General features: G+C 44.6%; 1 protein-coding gene across 1 annotated transcript in view; it reads left to right on the forward strand.

Moving 5' to 3' along the window:
- EPC2 (enhancer of polycomb homolog 2) overlaps positions 1-12,766 on the forward strand; it is a 3,037,718-nt gene that overhangs the window by 1,072,302 nt on the left and 1,952,650 nt on the right. The gene's annotated exons all lie outside the window — the stretch shown is intronic.

Consider the following 12,766-nt stretch of genomic DNA (forward strand, 5'->3'; position numbering starts at 1 on the left):
TCCTTTCCCATTTTCTTCAGGTTCTTCTTACACTTCATAAATTTTTCATATCTGCTACTTGCAAAAATACATTTTCTTTCCTCTCTCCTTCCAGAGGCCTACCTAAGGCTTAGTTGCTCTTTATTTTTTTCTGTGTATGAACGACACTCTTAGTTTTTTTTTTCCTCGTGTCATGGATAAGGGTGTGAACTTTAAAAAAAAGTTAATGCAGGCCCAAGATCCCACCTCAGGATTCTTGAACACAGAGTGTATATTGCCTGAGCCCAGACTCCTCTCTCAACCAGTAGGTCTTGTTGGACAGGAAGAACAAGCTAATTATTAGGAGCTTTCTCTCACGTTCCAAAGGAGAAGCAGCAGGCTCCTCAGATTCCAAGGATGTAGAGAGACTGGGTAGTGAGATATTCTGCCAAAGAAAAAAGGGAAAAGTCTACGAAAATCTTAAGGTTAAAAGCTAATAGCATTAAAAGTTGTGATAAAATAAAGAGAAGAGGAAAAGATCCTTTGATTCTTTCTCAATGGCTTCTCTGGTTCCAAAAATGTCTAGGTCACTGAGGTTGTCCCTGACCATGGTTCTGATTTCTTTAGATCTGTCCTGACCCCATTTTTAATCTTAAAGTGATTGAGACATTTGTACAATTGGATCACTCCCAGAAAATAATTTTTTTCTGGGATCTAGCTCTTCAGAGGGGGAGTTGTCTGTTTTTGACCTTCTGATCTCCTACAGCTGCATCAAGTGTCGTACATATTGACTGGGACAAGATGATGAGAGCCTTTATAAAAGTCCAGAAAGATATGAGTCATTCCTTCCTCCTCAACTCTGTGGACAGAGAAAGCTAGTCCACCCATCTCTTTTGTATTTGTCCCTTCCTTGGATCCTGTGTCTGATTCAGTGACTTTGGAACTGAGATTTACCCAGTCATCCCCATTTCATTGTCAACAGCCTTGGGATCTTTGGCAGTTTTTTCTGACCCACTTGACTCTAAAGTACTTGGAGCTGATGGCATTCCAGGAGCTTAAACACTTTTGTTACCATCCTTGGATCTGAGTTATACAGCCCCCTCAGTAATTTGGCTCCATTTTCTGTCTTGGACCCAGTAAAGTTATTGGTTCCAGGGATTTGATTCTCTGTTCCATCGACTTTGGATTTGGTGTTGGATTGAAGTTTGCCCTCTTGACATCAGTGGCTCTTTCATCTATGTTCAAAGCTTTTGAGATTATTTTGGCTTCACAGTCTGCTCTTGGGGGGGAGGGGTTGTCTCTCTCAAGTCAGATGCTCATACCCCTCCCAGTGCAACTGTGACATCTTGCATGAACCATCCCTTACTTAAGAGACCAAGGACTCTTTTGACTCAACTCCTTCCTCTCCTGAAGAGCACAGTAAGTGTAAGAGTAGGCACTTACACTCCCCCTCAGGACACTGACCTTCATGAGGGGGAAGGGTACCCTCTCCCTGAAGAGATATAATTTGGTGAATTAATGGAACCATTAAAACAGAGGGGAACTTGTACATTCCCCTGATGGGGAAATGTTCTTTCAGGCCTTTGAAGCAGCCCATCTACCTCGTGGGCAGTTCCTCCTGCTTTGACTGGCATATTGATGTTATTTCAGAGTACTTGGCGGGATCTTGATGTGGTGGAACTTATCCCTTGAAACCCAGATAAGGTGCTTGTCCCTTCCAAGGATTGTCCACACTGCAACAAAGGCTCTGTTATGGATTTTAGTGATTATCTTTGTGTTTCACTGTTGTAGTCCTGACTTGTGGGATTTCCTGCTGTGGAAGCCCTTAGCTAGCCCGACTACCAGAGTAAAAATCTGCCTCCTCCTAAGGCTAAAGGGAGCCACCCAACGCTACGACATCTGTTTTTTCTAGCTGTCTAAGCCCAAAAGATTGTTTCAGTGGATCGGCTGGTCCACACCAGAGAGAAGCCTTCTAAATGTAGATACCCTGTTGGGGATTTCTTTCTTGCTTTAACTCATGTCAGATAAGGTTAACAGTTGGTGTTCTTCGAGTTTCACTGTTGCAGTCATCACATTTAGGTTATCTGCCTGCAGGTAGCCCTCAGCCGGCCTGAATACCAGAGTCTTCGGATTCCTGCGTTGGATGCCGTCTCTTCTTCCATGACTTCAGGTTGTCAGGGGTATAAAACATTCAGCCGACTCCATTACACCAGTCTTTCTTGCAGTGCGGTGCCCGAAGCAGAAGCAGTTCACAAGTGCCAGTTGGCTGACTCCTGAAATTTTCATTTTCGAGTTTCAGATCCGAAGTCTTCAAAAAAGATAAGTACCCCATTGGGGATCCTTTTTCTTGCTCCAACCGATGTCAGAAAAAGTTAACAATTGTCTTACCTGTGGAAAGCAAATACCTCATAAAGATATTCATTCGTACTGCATCCCCTGTTTAGGACCAGACCACGACGTCCCTCACTGTCGGTTTTGTGCCTTGTTCAACCCCCGAACTATTCGTTGTAGGGCTGTCTTTGCAGCAAATTATTTTCGTACTCCGTCTCAGTACTCCGAAATGGATTTGTTAAGCCATCCGACTACCGATCTTCCGAAAAAACGTAAGGATAAAGACAGAGACAGATCGCATAGGTCCAAAACTGCAGACGACGCTTCTGTTAAGCTAGTCGTCAGTCCGCCAGTACTCAGTGAGGTGCTTTCGCAGCCCATGATACCCGCTACTTCAGATTCGCAGGCCTCTACTGAGACCCATTCGGAGTCCGGTATGCCGCGAGATGCTTCTCCGACGATGGAATCTGCAGATGTCTGTACCTTGGATGGGTCCGGAGCCGCTGATATTCAGGCATACAGACTTGCATTTCAAACTGACGCCATCGTCTTCCTCCAGGCCTAAAACTAGCACCACGCCTAGAAAACTGACGTCCAAACTGCAGGCTCAGGCCCATATGCCTAAAGAAAAACAAATGCTTAGAATGGCTGAAGACCTTATTATGTTAATTAAGGGAAGCCAACCTTCCCCCTCTAAGAGACCTAGATCTGATTTTCCTTCTGATTCTTCTGATCAGGAATCTGATATTTGTTCCTTCTGATTACCAGGATTTACCCTTGTCTACCTCTGAGGATTCTGATGCAGAGGATTCCATTCCCTCTGCTTCCCCTCCTGAAGATTTCTCTTTTGTGAAACCTTGCACACTCTTAGGGAGCATTTCTGCTGGGAAAGCCAGGATTACTTTGTCTCCAAAAAGAGGCTTAGGGAATTCTTACTCCTTCCTCAACACAGGCCTTTAGCTATCCCTCCTGTTCCGGATATTGTAGATGATGCTTTCATGGAATCTAGCCTTTCCCCAGACAGTTTACCTCCAGCTCCCAGAAAACCTGACGGGTATTACAGAGTACCTGACTCTCACAAGTTCCTCTTCAAGAATCCTACTGCGGATCCAGAAACCATTTCCCAAGGACCAAAAGGCATTAAGGCTACCGCTGCCAAAAATCCTACCCCTTCTGATAAAGATTCTAGAGCAAGTAAACAGATGGGGTAAGAAGGTATACACTTCTGCTACTTTGGCCATTAGGGCTTTAAATTGCCAGTTTCATATATTCAAGTATCAGCAGCATATTATGAGACTACTTAAACAGAAATTGATGTTGATTCCTGACTGTGCTGAACACGAAGAATTACAGGATTTAATTCATTCTGCAGTACAAGTTGGTAAACATACTTTGCAATGTGGTTTTGATCCTTCAGAAGCATCTTTCAGGGCTGCTGTCACTGGGTCTGTACTTAGAAGGCATGCTTGGCTTAAGGAGCAAAACTTGCCAGATCATATTAATGCGAAATTACTGGATGCTCCCTTAAACCAAGGCCGCCTTTTTGGCAACAAAGCAGTAGTAGTCCTCAAAAAGATGGACAAAAAAGCAAAATCTATGCAAATTGTTAAATATTTCCTACAAATACAGCCTTCCAGGTTTAGTAGGCATTGGCCTTCCAAGAATTGGTCCTTCCCAGTCTCTTCTAGACCTTCTCAGTCCAAACCAAGGAACAGCAGACCACCTAGGTTACAGTCTCAGGCTGCGCACAGGCCTAAGCATTGGGCGGCTCCCACTTCCAAAGCAGGGAGTAGTAACCTACCTCCTATGGAAAAATGGCACAATGACTTAACCTTAACCCTTCCAAGCCCTGCTCAACTGCCTGCTCCCTTAGGAGGAAAGCATGCCCTGCATGCAAAAAACTAGGAACTAAATTACCCAGGACAAATGTTTTTTGGACATAGTTTCCCAAGGATACAGATTCCACTTCCACACACTTCCAACCCCAAAAGGTTGCCAAGACCTGCCCCCAAATCAATGGGTGGAGGCCCAAAAGCAGGTTCTCTCTCTTCTAAGTATCAGGGCTATTCAGCCTGTCCAAGCAGAACAAAGGGGACAAAGTTTTTATTCAAGACTTTTCCTGGTACCCAGAAAAGACAGCTCCTGATGTCCTCTCCTGGATCTCTGTATTCTAAACTCCTTTTTGTAATCCCAAAATTCAAAATGCTAACACTTAAACAGCTTCTTCCTATGCTAGGCAAAGATGCCTGGCAACCTTAGACTTAAAGGAAGCTTACCTGCACATTCCAATAAGGGAATCTTGCAGGAAATACCTACGCTTCAGGGCAGGCTCCATGCACTATCAGTTCTCTGCACGTCCCTTTGGCTTATCTACTGCACCCAGGGTATTCACAAAGTGTCTAGCTCCAGCCATTGTATTTTGCAGGCAGAGAAATATTCAAATATACCCATACTTGGACAATTGTCTGATTCAGGCAGAAAGCCAGGACTTAATACTACAACATCTGGCATTCATAAAGAAACTGCTAACCTCACTGGGGTACACCATAAACGAAAAGAAATCGCACCTAGTACCCAGCCAACAGATTGTATTTCTGGGAACAAGCTTGAACACAACTTCCCAGATGGCTTTCCTCACTCCGGAGAAACAAGCTCGTTTGACAACCTACTTCAGACTATTGGCCACAAAACCCCAGCTATCTTCAAGGAAAATTCTGCAAGCCCTGCGGTTCATGGCCTCATGCATTCTACTAATTCCATATGCAAGACTTCATATGAGGAAACTACAATGGTATCTGAAAAGCCTATGGTGTCAACATTCTCAGGACCTGGAATCAATGATTCCTATCATTCCTTGTATAAAGACAGAGTTCCTTTGGTGGGCAGAGGCCTGCTACCACAACAATTGGCTCCCTTTCACTCTACCTCCTGCCACCCAACCTCTAGCAACAGATGCATCAGACTGTGCATGGGGGGCTCACTTGGCAGGGCAATGCATTCAGGACAAATGGAACCCGAGACAGATGCACCTGCATATCAATCAAAAAGAAGTGTTAGCTGTACAGAATTCCCTGGCAGCCTTCAAAGACCACATTCTTCCAGGACAACTGTTTGGAAAGACAGACAACACCACAGTTATGTGGTACATAAACAAGCAGAGGGGGAGCCCACTTGTACCCTCTCTGCAGACTAGCCATGGCTCTGTGGAATGCAGCCTTGAGGTACCAAGTGCACCTACAAGCTCAAATGTTCTTCGTGTTTTACTGTTGCAGTCATTACATTTGGGTAATCTGCTGGAAGGCTGTCCTCAGTTGGCCTGAATTCCAAAGTCTTGGGTCCTGCGTCGGTTGCCGTTTCCTCTTCCATGACGTCAGGTCGTCAGTGGTATAAAACAAGCAACTGACGCCATTTTCTTTTGTCGGTCTTGCCGCGCGGTGCCCGAAGCAGAAGCATTTCGCAAGTGCCGGTCGGCCGACTCCTGAAATTTTCGAGTTTCAGAACCGAAGTCTTCACTAAAGCTAAGTAGCGCGTTGGGGAAACTTTTTTCTTGCTCCATACCGATGTCAGAAAAAGTTAATTGTATTACTTGTGGGAAGCAAATACCGCATAAGGATTTTCATTTATACTGTATTCCTTGCCTAGGCCCTGATCACAACGTGCTTGGCTGTCGGTTTTGTGCTAGATTTAACCAACGCGCTATTAAGCGGCTGTATATTTTTGCCTCAAAATATTTTGGAAACAGATTTAACTATCCTGAAATGTCATCAGATAGCAATCCGACTACTGGAGTACACAAAAAATGCAAAGAAAAGGACAGACACAGACCGTCGAGGTCCAAAACCGACGACAAAGCTTCTAAGCCAGTCACCGGTTCACCAGTACACAGTGAGGCGTTTTCACAACCCCTGATACCTGCTACTTTCGAGTCGCAGGCCCCTACCGAGACCCATGTGGAGTCCGGCATGCCGTGAGATTCTCAAAGTATTGTACCCACAGATGTCTCTCCCTCAGATGGGTCAGGAGCCGCCGAGCAGGCACCGGCTTCTGAGGGTGTATTCAGGCCTCAACATTTTTATATAAAACCGACGCCTGCTTCAAAATCAAAGACAAAAGCAACTTCTAAAGCTAAAAAAATGACGCATGAGCCACGTGCGCAGGCCTCTATGCCCAAAAAACAGATGATCAAAATGGCTGAAGACCTAATTACCTTGATCAGGGGTTCCCAACCCCCTCCTGATAAGAGGCCTAGGCAAGACACTGATTATGAATCTTCAGATCAGGTTTCTATTTCTTCTGATTCCTCTTCTGATCAGGAATTATCTATACCTCCCTATGAGGATTCTGATGCAGAGGAATCTATCCCATCTGCATCACCTTCTGAGGATTATTCATTTGGAGGAACCTTGCATACTTTGAGGGAGCATTTTCACTGGGAGAGTCAAGATTTCTCAGAATCAAAAAAGAGGCTCAGGGATTTCTTCCTCCTCCCTCAGCATAGGCCTTTAGCCATACCTCCTGTTTTAAACATTGTGGATGATGTGTTTTCGGAGTCAAGCTTGACTCCAGACTCCTTACCTCCGGCTCCCAGCAAACCAGACAGATATTACAGGGTCCTTGACTCTCACAAATTTTTATTTAGAAGCCCTGCTGCTGACCCTGAAGCTATTTCACAGCGTCCAAAGGGGTTTAAGGCCTCAACATCAAAAAATCCTACCCTCTCTGACAGATTCAAGGGCACTGGATAGATGGGGAAGGAAGGTTTATACATCTGCAACCTTGTCAATTAGGGCCTTAAACTGCCAGTTTCATATGCTCAAGTATATCAACAACATGTTATGGGATTGCTGAAACAGAAAATGACGTTGATTTTTGAATGTGCAGAAAATAAAGAATTGCAGGAATTATTGCATACAGCAGAACAAGTTGGAAAGCATACTTTGCAATGTGGTTTTGATTCCTTAGAGGCCTCCTGCAGGGCCGCAGTTACTGGATCTGTGATTAGGAGGCATGCCTGGCTAAAAGAGCAAAATTTGCCTGATCATGTTAAAGCTAAATTACTGGATGCACCTTTACAGCATGATACTCTGTTTGGTATTAAGGCAGAAGAGGTTTTAAAGAAAATGGAAGACAAAGCTAAGTCTATGCAAACTGTAAAAGACTTCTTACAAGTGCAGCCACCTAGATTCAGTAGACACTGGCCTACAAAAAATTGGTCCTTTCCTGTGTACTACAGAGCTCAAAGGGGCAAATCCAGATGCCTTAAAGGTTCTAGATACCAGGCACAAGATTCTTACAGGTTAAAGCAATGGGTGCTTCTACCTCCAAATCTGGAGGAGATATTAAAGTGCAACCCTACAGAAAACAGTTTCAATGACTTCCCTCTGCCATCACCAAGCACTTACCTTTTGGCAGCACCCATAGGGGGAAAATTAGCACTTTTTGCGCGAAATTGGCACTTAATACCCGGGACAAGTGGGTGCTAAACATAGTATCTCAAGGATACAGATTCCACTTCCGTATTCTGCCAATGGCAAACGGTTGGCCGGATCTGCCAAAAAATCAATGGGCAGAGGCACAGAAACAGGTTACGTCCCTCATGGATATGGGGGCTATTCAGCCAGTACCAGAACAAGAAAAAGGACACTGTTTTTATTCAAGACTTTTCTTGGTACCCAGAAAAGATGAGGCCTGGCACTCAATACTGGACTTATCAATTTTGAACACATACCTGGACATTCCAAAATTCAAAATGCTAACTTTACAGCAGCTTCTGCCCATGCTGGGCAAGAACGCTTGGCTGGTGACATTAGATCTAAAAGAGGCATACATGCATATCCCAATAAGGGAAACGTGTAGAAGATACCTCCGTTTCAAGGCTGGCTCTATGCATTACCAATTTTCTGCGCTGCCCTTTGGGATATCTACTGCGCCAGGGTCTTAAAGTGCCTGGCACCAGTAATTGCATTTTGCAGACAAAAAAGTATACAAATTTATCCTTACTTGGATGACTGTCTCATTCAAGCAAAGAACAAGGACATTCTTCTTCAGCACCTGGCGTTTGTGAAAAGGCTTCTAACATGCCTAGGGTACACAATAAATGAAAAGAAATTACAACTGGTACTCTCTCAAAAGATAACATTCCTGGGTGCAAGCTTGAATACAACTACCCAGATGGCTTTCCTCACTCCAGACAAACAAAGGCAACTGATTACTTACTTCAAACTCATGGCAACAAAAAAACAGTTATCTGCAAGACAAACTCTGCAGGCTTTGGGGTTCATGGCGTCCTGCATCCTACTGATTCCATATGCAAGACTGCATATGAGGAAACTGCAATGGTACCTAAAAAGTTTATGGAGTCAACATTGTCACAGTCTGGAAGCAATGATTCCTCTCATTCCCTGCCTACAACAGGAGTTTCTATGGTGGGCAAAGGCATGTCACCAGAACATGGGACATGCTTTCACTCTATCCCCTGTCAGCCAAACCTTAACAACAGCGCATCGGATTATGCATGGGGGGGCCCACCTGGCGGGAAGATGCATTCAGGACATATGGACCCCAAAACAAATGCATCTGAATATCAATCAAAAAGAAATGTTAGCTGTTAAAAATGCCCTGACAACCTTCAAGGACTTACTTCATCCAGGACAACTACTGATAAAGACGGTCAACACCACGGTGATGTGGTATATAAACAAGCAGGGGGGCACACACTCATACCCCCTTTGCAGGCTAGCCATGGCACTGTGGGACACAGCCTTGACTTACCAAGTACATCTTCAAGCTCAATTCCTGCCAGGAAAGCAAAATACTCTGGCAGACGATTTAAGCAGAAACCTTATGGACCCTCACAAGTGGAAACTAGATTCACAAGTCTTCAGCATGATAATAAAGAAAAGGGGGAGACCAGACATAGACCAGACATAGACCTATTTGCCTCTCCTCGAAATTATCAACTGAAAAAAAATTCTGCACAAGGACTTATCACGGACAAGCATGGAAAGTGGACACTGTATCCTTCAGTTGGAAAAACTTATCAGTTTATGCCTTTCCTCCTCTGCCTCTTCTTCCCAAGATACTACTAAATGTAAGACAGGAGAAACCAAAGATGATACTAATTGCCCCGGACTGGCCCCGCCAATACTCTTACCCAATCCTAAGGAACATGTCTCAATTCCCAGCTTGGTACTTACTGTCCCAGCAAAACAATCAAATCCTGCACAATCAGCTCCAAACACTGAACCTGGCAGCATGGCTGATCATGTAGTTATTCAAGCAACACCTCTCAGTAAAGCTGTGATGGATGTCATTTTGGAAGCCAGAAGACCTATTACTAGAAAATCTTATGCTGATAAATGGAAGAGATTCTGTGCTTGGAACCAAGCACAAGGAACTGATAACAGCAGAACCAAATATTCCTCAGATTTTACAAAACTTGACTGAGATGCTTGACAAAGGCCTGTCTTTTTCATCAATAAAAATCCATGCCTCCGCAATCTCGGCTCATAACACAGAGCCACCAATCTTTTCTCATCCTTTACTAAAGCAGTATGTTAGAGGGGCCAAAAATTTAAGGCCTCCCAGAAGATCACCAATTCCTGCATGGGACCTCAATTATGTGTTGTAAAAGCTCACCCTACCTCCATTTGAACCAGCTGCTACTGCAGACCTAAAGTTCTTATCATGGAAAACAGCTCTGCTCCTGGCAGTTATTTCAGCAAGAAGAGTCTCAGAGCTACAGGCCCTCATGGCTGTGGAGCCTTTTTATCATTTTTTACCCAGACAGGGTGTCCCTGAGGACCAATCCTTCATTTATGCCTAAGGTGGTTTCCAGTGTGGCTCTTAACCAAGCTATTCATCTGCCAGTCTTTTATCCAAATCCGCAGAACAATGGGGAGAGGATTCTGCATTCATTGGACGTACAGGCAGCTAAGATTCTACTTGAGCAGGACTAAAGCTCCAAGAAAAACTGAGTAGTTACTAGTGACATATGCTGCAGGATCAGAAGGAAAGGCTATTTCAAAGTGAATAAGCCGCTGCATTTGTTTCTGCTGCTTACACCATGGTAAACCTGTGCCCAGGGGCATTAGGTTTCATTTCACCAGAGCTGCAGCTACATCAGCAGCCTTTCTCAGAGGAGTACCAACCAAAGACATTCTAGAGGCTGCTACTTGGAGTTCTGTTCACACTTTTACAAAGCATTATCATTTGCCTCTCTTCTCTTAAGTCCAGGGCAGGCTTTGCCACTGCAGTTCTGTAGGCCCTTATAGCCACCCCTAATGCTGTTTAGCTCCAGCCTCCCATCCATAGCTTTGGGATTCTACCCAAATGTAATGACTGCAACAGTGAAACATGAACATAGTACAGTTGTGTACACTTACCATAAATGTAGATGTTCGAGTGTATTCACTGTTGCAGTCCAGGATACCCGCCTGCCGCCCCCTTTTATTCTGGAGTTTCTTTTTCCTTCACCATCTTCTGCAACCTATGTGGTGTATTTGCTTGTAGATGAAGATAAAGTTTGTATTGTTGCATGTATATATAGTTTATATATATATATATATATATATATATATATATATATATATATATATAGCTACCTTTTTGGGGTCACCTGACATCTGGGGCAAGAAAAACTATAGAAAATGGTGTCTGCTGCTTGTTTTATACCCCTGATGACCTGACGTCATAGAAGAGGAGACAGCAACCGACACAGGACCCAAGACTTTGGAATTCAGGCTGAACCTGCCAGCAGATTTCCCAAATGTAATGACTGCAACAGTGAATACACTCGAACGTCTACATTTATGCTAAGTGTACACAACTGTACTCTCCTGCCAGGCAAGCTAAATTCACTGGCAGACGACTTAAGCAGAAATCTCATGGATCCACACGAATGGAAACTAGAACCAAAAATATTCATCCTCTTGAGGGGCAAATGGGGGGCTCCAGAGGTAGACCGATTTACCTCACCTCAGAACCACCAATTTGACAAATTCTGCACAAGGACTCCCCACAGCCAAGCTTGGAAAGTGAATGCCCTGTCTTTTACCTGGGAAAGCGTCTTTGTTTATGCCTTTCCCCCTCTGCCTTTCTGCTCGAAGGTTCTGCTAAAGATCAAACAGGACAAGCCAAGGACAATACTGATTGTACCAGACTGGCCACGCCAGCACTGGGTACCCCCTCTTGCGCAAGATGACACTGCTGGAACCATGGCACTTGCCTTAGACCCCTTCCCTGCTGTCCCAGCAGGCGGGCCAGATCCTGCACCCTCAGCTTCACACCCTGAATCTTGCAGCCTGGCTAATTCCTTGAGCTCTCCAATAGCATGCCTCAGTAAGCAGGTGCTTAGATGTCATTCTGGAGGCAAGGAGGCCTAGTACTATGAATCGTATGCTGAAAAGTGGAAAATATACTGTTTCTGGAGCCAGACTCAGGGGATGGGCACAACGGTGCCCAGTTTACCCCATATTCTTCAGTACTTAACAGAAATGCTCCACAAGGGCTTATCCTCCTTGTCAATTAAAATTCATGCCTCTGCCATTTCAGCACATTATAATATTGAGCCACCCCTCTTCTCTCACCCCCTGCTATAACAATTCCTTAGAGGGGTCAAACATTTAAGACCCCCCCCCACTCCAGCCTGGGACCTTAACTTTGTATTGGAAAAGCCCCCCCCTATGAGCCAGCTGCAACAGCGGTGATGAAATTCCTTTCTATGAAACAGCCTTCCTTCTAGCCATTACTTCAGCAAGAAGAGTGTCTGAAATACAGGCCTCATGGCAGTGGAACCCTTCATTATCTTCATGTAGACAGGGTTTCCCTATGGACCAAGCCTTCCTTTATGCCCAAGGTGGTGTCTAGTGTGGCCCTAAATCAGTCCATTCATTTGCTTACTTTTTTCCCTAATCCACAAAACAAAGGAGAGCGAATATTGCACTCTCTGGACGTGCACAGACAACTTAGATTTTTAGACAGGACTAAGCCTCTCCGAAAATCTGAACAGCTGCTAGTTGGCTTTGCTGCAGGGGCAGAGGGGAAGGCCATTTCAAGCAAACCATTTCCAAATGGATAGCCCATTCCTTTCATTTCTGCTACAAGCACCAAGGAAAACCTACCCCACAGGGGATAAGATCACATTCCACCAGGGCTGCATCTACCTCTGCAGCCTTTCTCAGAGGAGTCCCTACCAGGGACATCCTAGAAGCTGCTACCTGGAGCTCTGTACATACCTTCACCAAATATTACCACCTGCCTATTTTTTCTAAATCCAGAGTCATTTTTGCCACTGCAGTCTTGCAGGGCTTAATAGCTGGCCCTAATGCTCTCTAACTTCCTCCTCCCTTCCTTAGCTTTGGGAATCAACCCAAATGTGATGACTGCAACAGTGAAACACGAAGAACATAGTATAGTTGTGTACACTTGCCATAAATGTAGATGTTTGAGTGTATTCACTGTTGCAGTCCTCACATTT

The sequence above is a fragment of the Protopterus annectens genome, chromosome 6.part0 (assembly GCF_019279795.1).
Source record: "Protopterus annectens isolate FY-2018-M chromosome 6.part0, PAN1.0, whole genome shotgun sequence".
NCBI lineage: Eukaryota > Metazoa > Chordata > Ceratodontiformes > Protopteridae > Protopterus > Protopterus annectens.